The 12,863-nt window shown below is 44.4% G+C and overlaps 1 protein-coding gene across 3 annotated transcripts in view; it reads left to right on the forward strand.

Moving 5' to 3' along the window:
- The window catches only part of RNF157 (ring finger protein 157), an 89,226-nt gene that overhangs the window by 26,469 nt on the left and 49,894 nt on the right, over positions 1-12,863 (forward strand). The gene's annotated exons all lie outside the window — the stretch shown is intronic.

Raw genomic sequence — 12,863 nt, forward strand, 5'->3', positions numbered from 1 at the left:
TAGTTCTAACATAAAAAATACAGATGTGGTAATCCTTAACTTCTCAGACAGCACACTTTATTAACAGCTATGCATCATTTTATGGAATGCTACGTGTATAGGATCAGAACCAAAAACATTACATGAACACAGCACCCGAACCACCATCAGTACAGAAATACATCACCGAAACCACCATTAGTACATGATTATTTCTGTAGTAAGCTTGGTGAAAAAAATTTGTAATATCCAGTCAGCCCCATATACACATAAATTTACAACTCCCATTATGTCCTAAACAATGGTAATGAGTTGCTGGGAGTTGCTGTTTTGTTGTTACCAGCCATCTGTAGACTGTGGACCATTCAGAATGAGATTAAGTCAGTATCATAAATAAACATTGTATTCAGGTACCTTTTTTTTTATAAGTGACATATCCGACTGCAGTTGAAAGAAACCTTTTCTTCTCTATATGCCCCACCTGCCTCCCTGAGATGTTCCTGTGTATAGAGCTCCTGTAGAGTAATGTCATATAGAAATTAGCAGTCAGTGCCCTATGACAGTATTAAACAACTACTCTACTGATTGTGAGCACTGGTGGGCATGGCAAATACTAAACTCTCTCATGTAGTAGAGAATCAGGACTGTCTAGTGGTGATAGGTTCCAAGGGCAGTCCTGAGTCCTAACTCATGAATGGTAGGGAGCAGTGGTGAGTGACGTTGGGCCTTGGCACTGCTTATAATCTCACGCTTGTGTACCGTAAGAATAATAAATTCCCCCCCCCAATTCAATCAAATATCACAGTCTACCTCCCCCCACCCCTGCAGTAGTCGTGCCACTAATCCCTATGCACTGTTGTAGCATAATAATCAGGAGTACCTCATCCTCTAGTCTTAGTAAATTATCCCTTTTCAATAATTACACACCCCTATTGAATAATAATTATATCTCCTGACCTCATACTCCATAGCAGCAATCCTCCTTCCAGTGGAATTGCAATCTCATACTTTAAAGCATTGATGCTGCCAGTGTGACCCAATAAGATGCCCATTGACAGCAGCGCTCATCATGTCATGATGGAATTTATGGCCTCTTATAGGGCTCATGTATCACAGATAAATGGACCAATAGCCAAGGCCACCAGGCATTTTAGCGGTGTAGTACTTTGCTTTCAATTTACGTGTGGCCAAAACACAATCTATAAGATGTCCTGCGGCTTCTTACAGATTAGGATGAGACTGCCGGTGACTTAAAGGAACACTGTTCTCAATGCAGTGGGTGGCGGTAAACTGTCACTGAGGAATTGGCCCGGGGGGCAAATGCCTCTGCTCCCCGGCCCAGCCTGTCCCTGGGTATCAACCACTGAGGACTTTTAAATGTTATTATTTTTCTATCTACTGGTCAGATGATGCTGATGAAACTAGACTGATGGTACGGGGGTAGGATTATCCAGAAGGCGGATACATATCTGCCCAAGGACCACCCTCTCACAATGTCCTTCTCCACAATAGAAAATAGTACAGGATTCCATTTCCAACCACATATCTGCCTATGGTCTTTTGTACAATACATATAATCTGTCTAGGGATTTACCATATTTTTCGGACCATAAGACGCACTTTTTTCCCCCCCAAATGTTGGGGGAAAGTGGGGGGGGGGGGTGCGTCTTATGGTCTGAATGTGGCTGCGGGGAATGAGGGTGCTGCGGTGGAGCGGGTCATCGGGGGCACGAGCAGGCTGTAGCAGCCTGCCGTGACCACGTGGGCCTGCTCATTACATATGCACGCCCATCCTCCCGCCCATCTCTCAGCGGTGAAGCTGGCGCTGACAGATGGGCGGGGGGGTGCGCGCATAATTAACAGCCGGCCCACATGATCATCCCTGGCAACTACAGCCTGGAGTGATCATGTGCAGCTGTATTCACTGCCCCCCCGTGCATCATTATAAGCGCGGGGTGCAGTGAATCAGTGTTCTCACCCGTCACCGTGTGGGGAGCCGTCCCCCTGCAGCATCGCGATGTCTTCCTGTCTGTGCCGGTCAGCTGATCTGTGTAGAGAGCGGTGAGCACAGCGATGACGTCATCGCTGTGCGCGCTGCTAGTGTCCACACAGATCAGCTGACCGGCACAGACAGGAAGACATCGCGATGCTGCAGACTACGGTGATGGCTCCACTCAGCGGCGCTGCAGCTGAGACAGAGAGGAAAATGATCGGTGCTGCAGGGAGTGAGGAAAGGTGAGTATAAACGTTTTTTTTTTTTTTTTTTTTTTTTTTCCTGTGACATAGGATACAGGCCATATACCAGGATGGGGGTATATTATGAGCAGGATGGGGGTATATGAGCAGGATGGATAGGGGTATATGAGCAGGATGGATGGGGGTATATGAGCAGGATCATATACAAAGCAGGAGGATAGTTACCAGAATGGGGTACCTTAGTAGAGAATTTAGGGACATTACCCCCATAAGTGTCAGCAGCAGATCCTCACCCCATAACAGTGTGTCATGACCACATTTTTTAATTAAAATTTTATTTTCCTCCTCTAAAACCAGGGTGCGTCTTATGGTCAGGTGCGTCTTATAGTCCGAAAAATATGGTAATTGACGAAATTTAATATCCTAAATTATTTTAATTCAATCTGATGAATACATGATACCAATTAATTTGTTGTAGAAAAGATCACTGCTTGATTCTCAAATATTTAGCTTTCTTAGGTCTTCAGATGGATAAACTCTTTAAAATAATATATCTCCCATTACAAGTGAGTTATGGTATAAATATGATAAAAATGATTGGCATCTAACATCAGCCCATTGCAGTGCCTTGTGATGTCTATTCTAATAGTGTCTTAATGCCCCTATACACAAATGTTGGCAGAACTCCATATTATCGATGGGTCTGGCCATCAATCAAGGATAGAGGCCTGATGGTATAACTGATGGTTATGGGGATATGTTGATCGCACATGCCTGATTTTGGACTGACCATCACTTTGTCCTCTTAGGGGTAAGCTGCCGGATCTGTCAGCCAGCAGCTTTCTAGTAAAGCACACGAGTGCTCCTGTATATGGGATAGTTGGCCGAGGCGACTGCCGTCCGAAGCACCATTCAGCCAACAGCCATCTGTGTATGGTGGACTTTACACATACTGATATCTGGCAACTGCCAAATGTCAATTTTGTGTTGTTAAATGACCTAGTGATTTCATTGAAATCTGTACCATCTGTCAAGACTGATCGGACTTGCTCAGAAAATTGTATGCCACATTGAATGTCATGTGTACCGTATAGAAGATCTGAAAGATATCTGGAAGACAACTAGGATACTGAAAGGGTTTTTTTCAAAGATCATAATGAATGAGATATGGCTTTAAGAATTTGTGTGTAAATAGCAATCTCTGACCAATTTCATAATCTGTAAAATTGGACTGATTGATCAGAAGTGACCTTCTAGCTTAAACTGGCCAATAAAAAAATAACTCAAGCTTTAGTCGTTCCTCCATGTGAAGTTGTCCTCTAGGAATGTAGAATGTTTAGGAATCACACGTACTTACCCTTCCAAACGACCTCGCTGTGGGCAACGAACATCCACTTCCTGAAGTGGGAGGGACGTTCAGCGTCACAGCGACGTCACAAAGCGGCCGGCCAATAGAAGCGGAGGGGCGGAGATGAGCGGGACGTAAACATCTCGCCCACGTCCTTCCTTCCGCATTGTGGGCCGGGAGCCGCAGGACGTAGGTAAGATCTGTTCATCGTTCCCGGGGTGTCACACGGAGCGATGTGTGCTGCTTCGGGAACATTGAACAACCGGACGTTTAATCTTTAGAAAATGAATGACGTGCATGCGATCAACGTTTTAACACACAATCAGGGTCACACGTAGCTGTCACACACTACAATATCACCAACGATGCCGGATGTGCGTCACTTACGTGACCCCGCCGATACATCGTTAGATATATTGTAGCGTGTAAAGCCCGTTTTACTCACATTTTTTATTGATCCCAATGTTAACGCAGCCAGGGCCGGCTCCAGGGTTTTGTGGCATCGGGGTGAAAGAGGCTCAGCGGACCCCATCCACACACAGACACGCACACACACATACAGACATACATACATATACATATTTGAAGACAACTTCAGAAAAATACATATAAACAGACAAATATATGCACAGTCATATACAGTTAGGTCCAGAAATATTTGGACAGTGACACAAGTTTTGTTATTTTAGCTGTTTACAAAAACCTGTTCAGAAATACAATTATATATATAATATGGGCTGAAAGTGCATACTCCCATCTGCAATATGAGAGTTTTCACATCCAAATCGGAGAAAGGGTTTAGGAATCATAGCTCTGTAATGCATAGCCTAATCTTTTTCAAGGGACCAAAAGTAATTGGACAAGGGACTCTAAGGGCTGCAATTAACTCTGAAGGCGTCTCCCTCGTTAACCTGTAATCAATGAAGTAGTTAAAAGGTCTGGGGTTGATTACAGGTGTGTGGTTTTTGCATTTGGAAGCTGTTGCTGTGACCAGACAACATGCGGTCTAAGGAACTCTCAATTGAGGTGAAGCAGAACATCCTGAGGCTGAAAAAAAAGAAAAAATCCATCAAAGAGATAGCAGACATGCTTGGAGTAGCAAAATCAACAGTCGGGTACATTCTGAGAAAAAAGGAATTGACTGGTGAGCTTGGGAACCCAAAAAGGCCTGGGCGTCCACGGATGACAACAGTGGTGGATGATCGCCGCATACTTTCTTTGGTGAAGAAGAACCCGTTCACAACATCAACTGAAGTCCAGAACACTCTCAGTGAAGTAGGTGTATCTGTCTCTAAGTCAACAGTAAAGAGAAGACTCCATGAAAGTAAATACAAAGGGTTCACATCTAGATGCAAACCATTCATCAATTCCAAAAATAGACAGGCCAGAGTTAAATTTGCTGAAAAACACCTCATGAAGCCAGCTCAGTTCTGGAAAAGTATTCTATGGGCAGATGAGACAAAGATCAACCTGTACCAGAATGATGGGAAGAAAAAAGTTTGGAGAAGAAAGGGAACGGCACATGATCCAAGGCACACCACATCCTCTGTAAAACATGGTGGAGGCAACGTGATGGCATGGGCATGCATGGCTTTCAATGGCACTGGGTCACTTGTGTTTATTGATGACATAACAGCAGACAAGAGTAGCCGGATGAATTCTGAAGTGTAGCGGGATATACTTTCAGCCCAGATTCAGCCAAATGCCGCAAAGTTGATCGGACGGCGCTTCATAGTACAGATGGACAATGACCCCAAGCATACAGCCAAAGCTACCCAGGAGTTCATGAGTGCAAAAAAGTGGAACATTCTGCAATGGCCAAGTCAATCACCAGATCTTAACCCAATTGAGCATGCATTTCACTTGCTCAAATCCAGACTTAAGACAGAAAGACCCACAAACAAGCAAGACCTGAAGGCTGCGGCTGTAAAGGCCTGGCAAAGCATTAAGAAGGAGGAAACCCAGCGTTTGGTGATGTCCATGGGTGCTAAAATGTTGACCCAAATCTGTGCGTTCATTAAATGAGCATGTCAATTATTCCGTGCGCTATGGATACAGCTCCCGCTCTGTCTATAGTGGGGGCAGCAGCCAGAGCGCATGAAATCTGCTTTTTTTGTACAGAAAAACTGCATCCATTATGCAGCGTTTCTGCAGCGCACATGTGCTGTCAAATTGCTGCAGAATATTCAGCAGTTGCGTGCGCATGAGCCCTTACAGGTATTAATATGGGGAAGTCGCCAGCAGCCTCACTCTCCTCTCCCGCTTGTTTCCGTCCAGCTCCTTCAGGACATGTGCCTGTGTTTCACGATGGCTGTCACTAACAGACATAACTGCACACTGACGGCACTGCTGTATATACATCACAGGAGGGGCTGGGGGCTACAATATATACATCACAGGAGGGGCAGGGGGCATAGACGTTACTGGAGTGGCAAACAGCTCTGGTGGTGTACTCATTACTGGGATGGGTGACATAGCGCTCTGGGGGACCCATATAGTTCTGTGGGGCTGCACAGACTGCTCTAATTCATTTATACACACACAGTACTGCTTCTTACACACACACACACACACACACACACACACACACACACACACACACACACACACACACACCCCCACATCACTCCCTACACACGCGCACACACACACACACTACAATACAATGCCCCCCCATTACCCTCCCCCCCCCACACACAATACAATGCAACCCTCATCACCCCCTACACACACAAATTACACTACCCCATCACTACACACTCCTGCCTCACCCCCTCGGAATACAGTGCTCCTCCTCTGCCTGTCACAAAGCTGTGTTCCTTCACAAACATTCCCCGTTATGTGTCCTCAGCCCCTCCCCACTCATCCCCATTGATTAAACCTGTCTCTTCAGCTCCTTCATGGAGCACTCTCTTCCTGATGTCCCCTGTGTGCCGGCGCCCACAGCACTGTGATGACGTCAGCAAGGTGCTGATCTCATCACGTTGCTGCACGTCGGGGGCGGGGCCCAGTCCCGGCGCGCTGTTCAAATGTATTTAAGTCTGAAAGTCGCAAATACATTTGAATAGGAACGGAAGGAGGAAGCTGCGGCGGTCACCGGCTCTGCTGCGCTCCTCTGCAGTGTGTACATGCCGGGCACACAGCAGAGCCGACAGAGCACAGCGCGCTGCCTCCTGCTCCTGCTAGTGTGCCTGGCATGTACACACTGCGGAGGAGCGCGGCGGGGACAGCAGATACAGTGGCTTAATACACCGTGCTCCTGCTTCTAGGAGGAGGCAGCTGCAGGGAGGGCAGGGAGCTCATTGGTACACCTCTGACCCCGGAAGTGCAAGCGCTGGTACTTCCGGGGTCAATCAGCGTCCTGTGCCCGCAGTTTGTTTTTGCGTCTTAAAGACGCTGATACAAATAAATAGCTTCCCCCCCCCGCCCCCCGAAAACACAGCTGCTTTATTAGGCTGTCTTTACGGAGGGGGAGAGGGTGTGAAGAAAAAAAAATGCTGACCGGTGCTTAGTGGCAAGTATGGCACTGGTGGTGGGGGCCCCCTTAGAAGCTCTTTTGGTGGGGGCCCCAGGGCTGAAGCCCCGCCTATAATCCGGCCCTGCTTGTAGTAGTCTTTGGGACTGTGCAAACTGTATGGGAACGGACGATCATTGTTAACCCCCCCCATACAGTTTGCATCATTGTTGGTAATATACGCCTTGTTTTCTCAAGTGGCTGAACAAATGACAAGGAATAATTTTTAGGCCCACAGAAAAGTTAGTCCACTGACAAAGCATGTTCACGTGTCTTCTGATCGCTATTTACATGGGCAGTGGTCGAAAACTAGTTTCAAGATCATCAACCTATGAGAATATCCTTTTTCCACGTAGGATGGAACATAATTTGCTGATCTAAGCAGGGGCGGAGGGGTTCGGAACGTTGGAACTCCATTAACCCCAAGAAGAAGAGGAATTCAGATCCCAGGAATCCGACCCTGCAGAGTCCCCATCTTGAATGAAGCAGGGGTGCACGTACTTGACCACCACACAACATAGTCTATGGGACTGCTGGAGAAAGCAGAATTCTGCTTTAATCTGTAGAGTGTGAATCCTGGGATCCAAAACCCCGTTGTAGAGTACACCAGGAGTCCGAGCAGTCAGACCTATCCCGATTTTATTTTTAATAACCCTTCAAGACCTGGCATCTATAAGTGGTTTTCCTTCTTGCTCTAGCATTCTGCTATGCTACAACCTGTAAGTCAGACTGTGCAATATTAGTGCCGCAATGTATTTATAAGGCTGCTTTCACACTACGTCTTTTTAACATGCGTCCTGAACGTTTTTTTTGCTGCAAAAGCGGACCCTGCTTTTACAGCAAAAAACGCATGCAAACGCATGTGTTACTTTGCAGGATCCTGTCACTGGATGTTTAGGGGCGGGCATTGGAGTCATGTGATCGGGAGTGATGGGAACTAAACGTGCCAGACTGGGAGCCGGCTTCTTACAACTGCGGAGGTTCGTAACCAAGGTAAACATCGGGTATACTTGCTTGGATACCCGATATTTACTTTGGTTACGAGCGTCTGCAGCTGCTAGGAGCCGGGCTCCCTGCACACGTAAACATCGGGTAACTAAGATAAGTGGTTACCCGATATTTACCTTGGTTACAAGTGTCCGCAGCTCTCAGGTGGAGGAGAGACAGAGAGGTAGGAGAGAGAGGGACTGATCACGCGAGACTGGTTCTGGGCATGCTCAGTAGAGCAAGCAGGATCCTGTCTATCAGCATGCCAGCGTTCACATGCGTTTGCGTGCTGTTTAGTCAGGATCCAGCGATTTGCAGTATTTGGACGCAGCTCAAAAACGCTACATGTAGCGTTTTTGAAAGATGTTAAAAAACTGCGAGTTGCTGGATCCTCACTATAACGTACGCAAACGCAGGTGAACGCATGTTAACGCGAGTCCATTGCAAATGCATTGAAATGAAAACGCATTTGCACTGGATCCGTTTTTGCGTTAAAAAAACGTTCAGGACGCATGTTAAAAAGACGTAGTGTGAAAGCAGCCTTAGCATTTAGGGTCTCAGAACTTTTTACTATTGAAGTGTACATATGTTATAGGAAGTGCTGTCCCCTTACACTGGATTCGCCTAGAGCTCCCTTTATGTGGAGCATATGCACAGGTTTTTCTTTTTTTACTTAGTTTAATGATAGCTATGGTAAGAGAATGTCTTACCCCATAGCACTTCCGTACATCAGCCACTAGAGGGAGCTTACTATATGTGGATTGTTACAGATCTCATTGAGGTTAATAGGAGCTGTATAAACCAGCAAGTGATGGGCTTCTGTGTGATTTTTACAGAATACGATAACTATTTAAATCTACTAGTACATTTTTTAATGGAAACTCAGCACCAACTTTTAATGTTCCAAAAGGGAGGAAACCTCATTTATTAGGCATTTTTTGCTTATCCTGCAGATTTCCATAAATGCTTATAAGGTAAATACCCCTTCGAAGGTTCTCTATTTACCCTGTCTGGTAGGAGATTCCACCATTCTAGATTCCGGCGATCCAGTTTCCATGTATTCCTCCTAGGTGCATCACCCTTCACACCTCTAATGAAGAATGCTTCCTCTGCTATACTCCTGCTGTACACTTTAGGCTGCATGGTCCTGCCCTGGTATCTTTTGCCCAGTAGTATACCCAGTACCCTGCATTCTTTTACTGGCTTAAAGAGGGAACATTTTTGTGTGATTTGAAAGATATTTGCATTTTCCATAAAATAACGATTCTATACTATGTGTTGTGCTGTTACTTTTCCTAGGAATTGATGCAACTTTTATAATTCTGTATAAGGCCTATGTCACAAAACGGTCCATTTTGCCAATGTGCTATAGTGGGCATGAGGAGACAGGAGACGGGCACTGACTTGATTATGCTGCTTTCCATTCTATTTACCTGCTGGCGCCACTATTGGGAGGTTACTACATGATGGACATTAAGGCTACATGCGCACGCTGCGTTTTTGCTGCAGTTTTGTTGTCAGAACTTTCTGACATTTGACTTCCCAGCAATGTCTATGAGAAGTCAGATTTTTTATGCGCACATTGCAGTTTATTTGTCAGCGTTTTATTTGTCAAATATTTGTGACAAAAAAATGCAGCATGTTCATTCTTCCTGCGTTTTTGTCAACATTTGTCACAAAAACGCATGTTGTGAAAAACGCACCAAAAACACACCGAAAACGCAGCAAAAACGCACCTACAATTACAAGCATTTTTTGTGACATTTCCAGGCTCTCTGACAAGGTGCAGTTTTGGCTGCAGTTTGTGAACACAAAAAGATGCAGCGTGCACATGTAGCCTTAAAGGGGTTGTTTTTTTTTTTTTTTTTTTGCTGTGGAAAAATGTAGCATTTCACAGTACCAGCAATATGCTGCTTATTTTTTCCTTGCATCAGCGCGGGAGTGCCTGCATTCAGTTGTCCACAAGCCTATCTACAGTATACATCTGTATTCCTCTAAAGACATTATCAGCCTGCACAACTGGGCATCACCTCTATTTTATTATAGACGTTTTTCAGTTCCTACTGGCTGACACAGTCTCCCTAAACTCTATCTGTTATTTTGTGCCAAATCAGCTACTTGCTGATTAAAGAGAACCAATCACCAGGATTTTCCTATATACCCTAAAGCCAGTGCTGTACTGGCACTATCAGGCTGATTCTATACATACCTTTAGTGGTCAGCTCGGATGTATAGGTTTTGAAACCTAGGAAAGTAAAGTTTTTATAAAATCAGCAGCTTTTTGAGTGACAGCAGCTGAGGATCAGATAATATCTGGGGCGGGGGTTGTCATACTTATGCCCCTCCCCCTGTTAGAATTAGCATAAGTATTATGCAATCGATTCACTTTTTCACTAGCCGGACCTGTGGTGAGGTCATACCTGTGTGACCAGAAGGAGCAAGGCCTCAGCCAACAGAAATATATTGCTTCCTGGTATCAACCTTGTTGGCTGAGGCACTGCCCCTTCTGGTCACATGGGTATGACCTCCGCACAGGTCCTGCAAGGGAAAAAGTGAATCGATTGTAAAATACTTATTCTAATTCTCACAAGGGGAGAATATAGATATGAATTCCCCCCCCCCCCCCCGATCCTCAGCTGCTGTCACTCAAGAAGCTGCTGATTTTATAAACTTTACTTTCTTGGATTTCAAAACCTATACATCCGAGCTGACCACTAAGGGTATTTATAGACGGTGTGCAGAATTATTAGGCAAATGAGTATTTTGATCACATGATACTTTGTATACATGTTGTCCTACTCCAAGCTGTATAGGCTTGAGAGCCAACTACCAATTAAGTAAATCAGGTGATGTGCATCTCTGTAATGAGGAGGGGTGTGGTGTAATGACATCAACACCTTATATAAGGTATGCTTAATTATTTGGCAACTTCCTTTCCTTTAGCAAAATGGGTCAGAAGAGAGATTTGACGGGCTCTGAAAAGTCTAAAATTGTGAGATGTCTTGCAGAGGGATGCAGCAGTCTTGAAATTGCCAAACTTTTGAAGTGTGATCACCGAACAATGAAGTGTTTCATGGTAAATAGCCAACAGGGTCGCAAGAAGCATGTTGGGCAAAAAAGGTGCAAAATAACTGCCCATGAATTGAGGAAAATCAAGCGTGAAGCTTCCAAGGTACCATTTGCTACCAGTGTGGCCATATTTCAGAGCTACAATGTTACTGGAGTATCAAAAAGCACAAGGTGTGCCATACTCAGGGACATGGCCAAGGTAAGGAAGGCTGAAATCCAACCACCTTTGAACAAGAAACATAAGATAAAACATCAAGACTGGGTTTTATGGACTGATGAAATGAGTGACTCTTGATGGGCCAGATGGATGGGCCAGAGGCTGGATCAGTAAAGGGCAGAGAGCTCCACTCCGACTCAGACGACAGCAAGGTGGAGGTGGGGTACTGGTATGGGCTGGTATCATCAAAGATGAACTTGTGGGACCTTTTCGGGTTGAGGATGGAGTGAAGCTCATCTCCCAGACCTACTACCAGTTTCTGGAAGACAACTTCTTCAAGCAGTGGTACAGGAAGAAGTCGGTATCGTTCAATAAATACATGATTTTCATGCAGGACAATGCTCCATCACATGCATCCAACTACTCCACAGCGTGGCTGGCCAGTAATGGTCTAAAAGATGAAAAAATAATGACATGGCCCCCTTGTTCACCTGATCTGAACCCCATAGAGAACCTGTGGTTCCCTCATAAAAGGTGAGATCTACAGGGAGAGAAAACAGTACACCTCTCGGAACAGTGTCTGGGAGGCTGTGGTGGCTGCTGCATGCAATGTTGATCGTAAACAGATCAAGCAACTGACAGAATCTATGGATGGTCAGCTGCTGAGTGTCATCATAAAGAAAGGTGGCTATATTGGACCCTAATTTTTTGGGGTTTTGTTTTTGCATGTCAGAAATGTTTATTTGTAAATGTTGTGCAGTTATATTGGTTTACCTGGTGAAAATGAACAAGTGAGATGGGAATAGATTTGATTTTTATTAAGTTTCCTAATAATTCTGCACAGTAATAGTTACCTGCACAAACAGATATCCTCCTAAGATAGCCAAATCTAGAAAAAAACCCACTCTAACTTCCAAAAATATTAAGCTTTTGATATTTATGAATCTTTGGGGTTGATTGAGAACATAGTTGTTGATCAATAATAAAAACAATTCTCAAAAATACAACTTGCCTAATAATTCTGCACACGATGTAGAATCAGCCTGATAGTGCCAGTATAGCACTGGCTTTAGGTTATATACAATAATGCTGGTGATTGGTTTCCTTTAAGACATAGGCTAGGTCGAAACGTCCTTATTATTTTTCGCTTTGATTCACGAAAAAACTTTAATCTTCACGTGTGTGCAGCCTTTATGAATAAACGTTAATCAAGTGTTCACAATTACCACTAAGAGTGCGGTGTATTTTCTCATTTGGACATTATTGAGTTACTCCCACTCCTCCTGCCCCTCACTTATATATCGTGTGCAGACCAATACCTGAAACTATATTTTTTTTCCTTGCAAACTTAAAATAAATAAATTTTCATGTCACTTTTTTATGCATTTTTAATACATTTTAAATGAGTAGAAAAAAATGCAAGCAAAAATGGACACAAAAAAATATTGTAGACCTCTCCTTACAATCATAGGAAATCTAAATAAAATCCAAAAATATCAAAGTGTCTAGGTAGACATGAAATTGGAAATGGAATTGGAGATTGAACACATAAACATCACTGGTTATTTGTGCATTTCAGGGAGTTGCCAGTGAAGCCCATCCTGAGTTTTGTT

Source organism: Anomaloglossus baeobatrachus, chromosome 5, assembly GCF_048569485.1.
Source record: "Anomaloglossus baeobatrachus isolate aAnoBae1 chromosome 5, aAnoBae1.hap1, whole genome shotgun sequence".
Lineage (NCBI taxonomy): Eukaryota > Metazoa > Chordata > Amphibia > Anura > Aromobatidae > Anomaloglossus > Anomaloglossus baeobatrachus.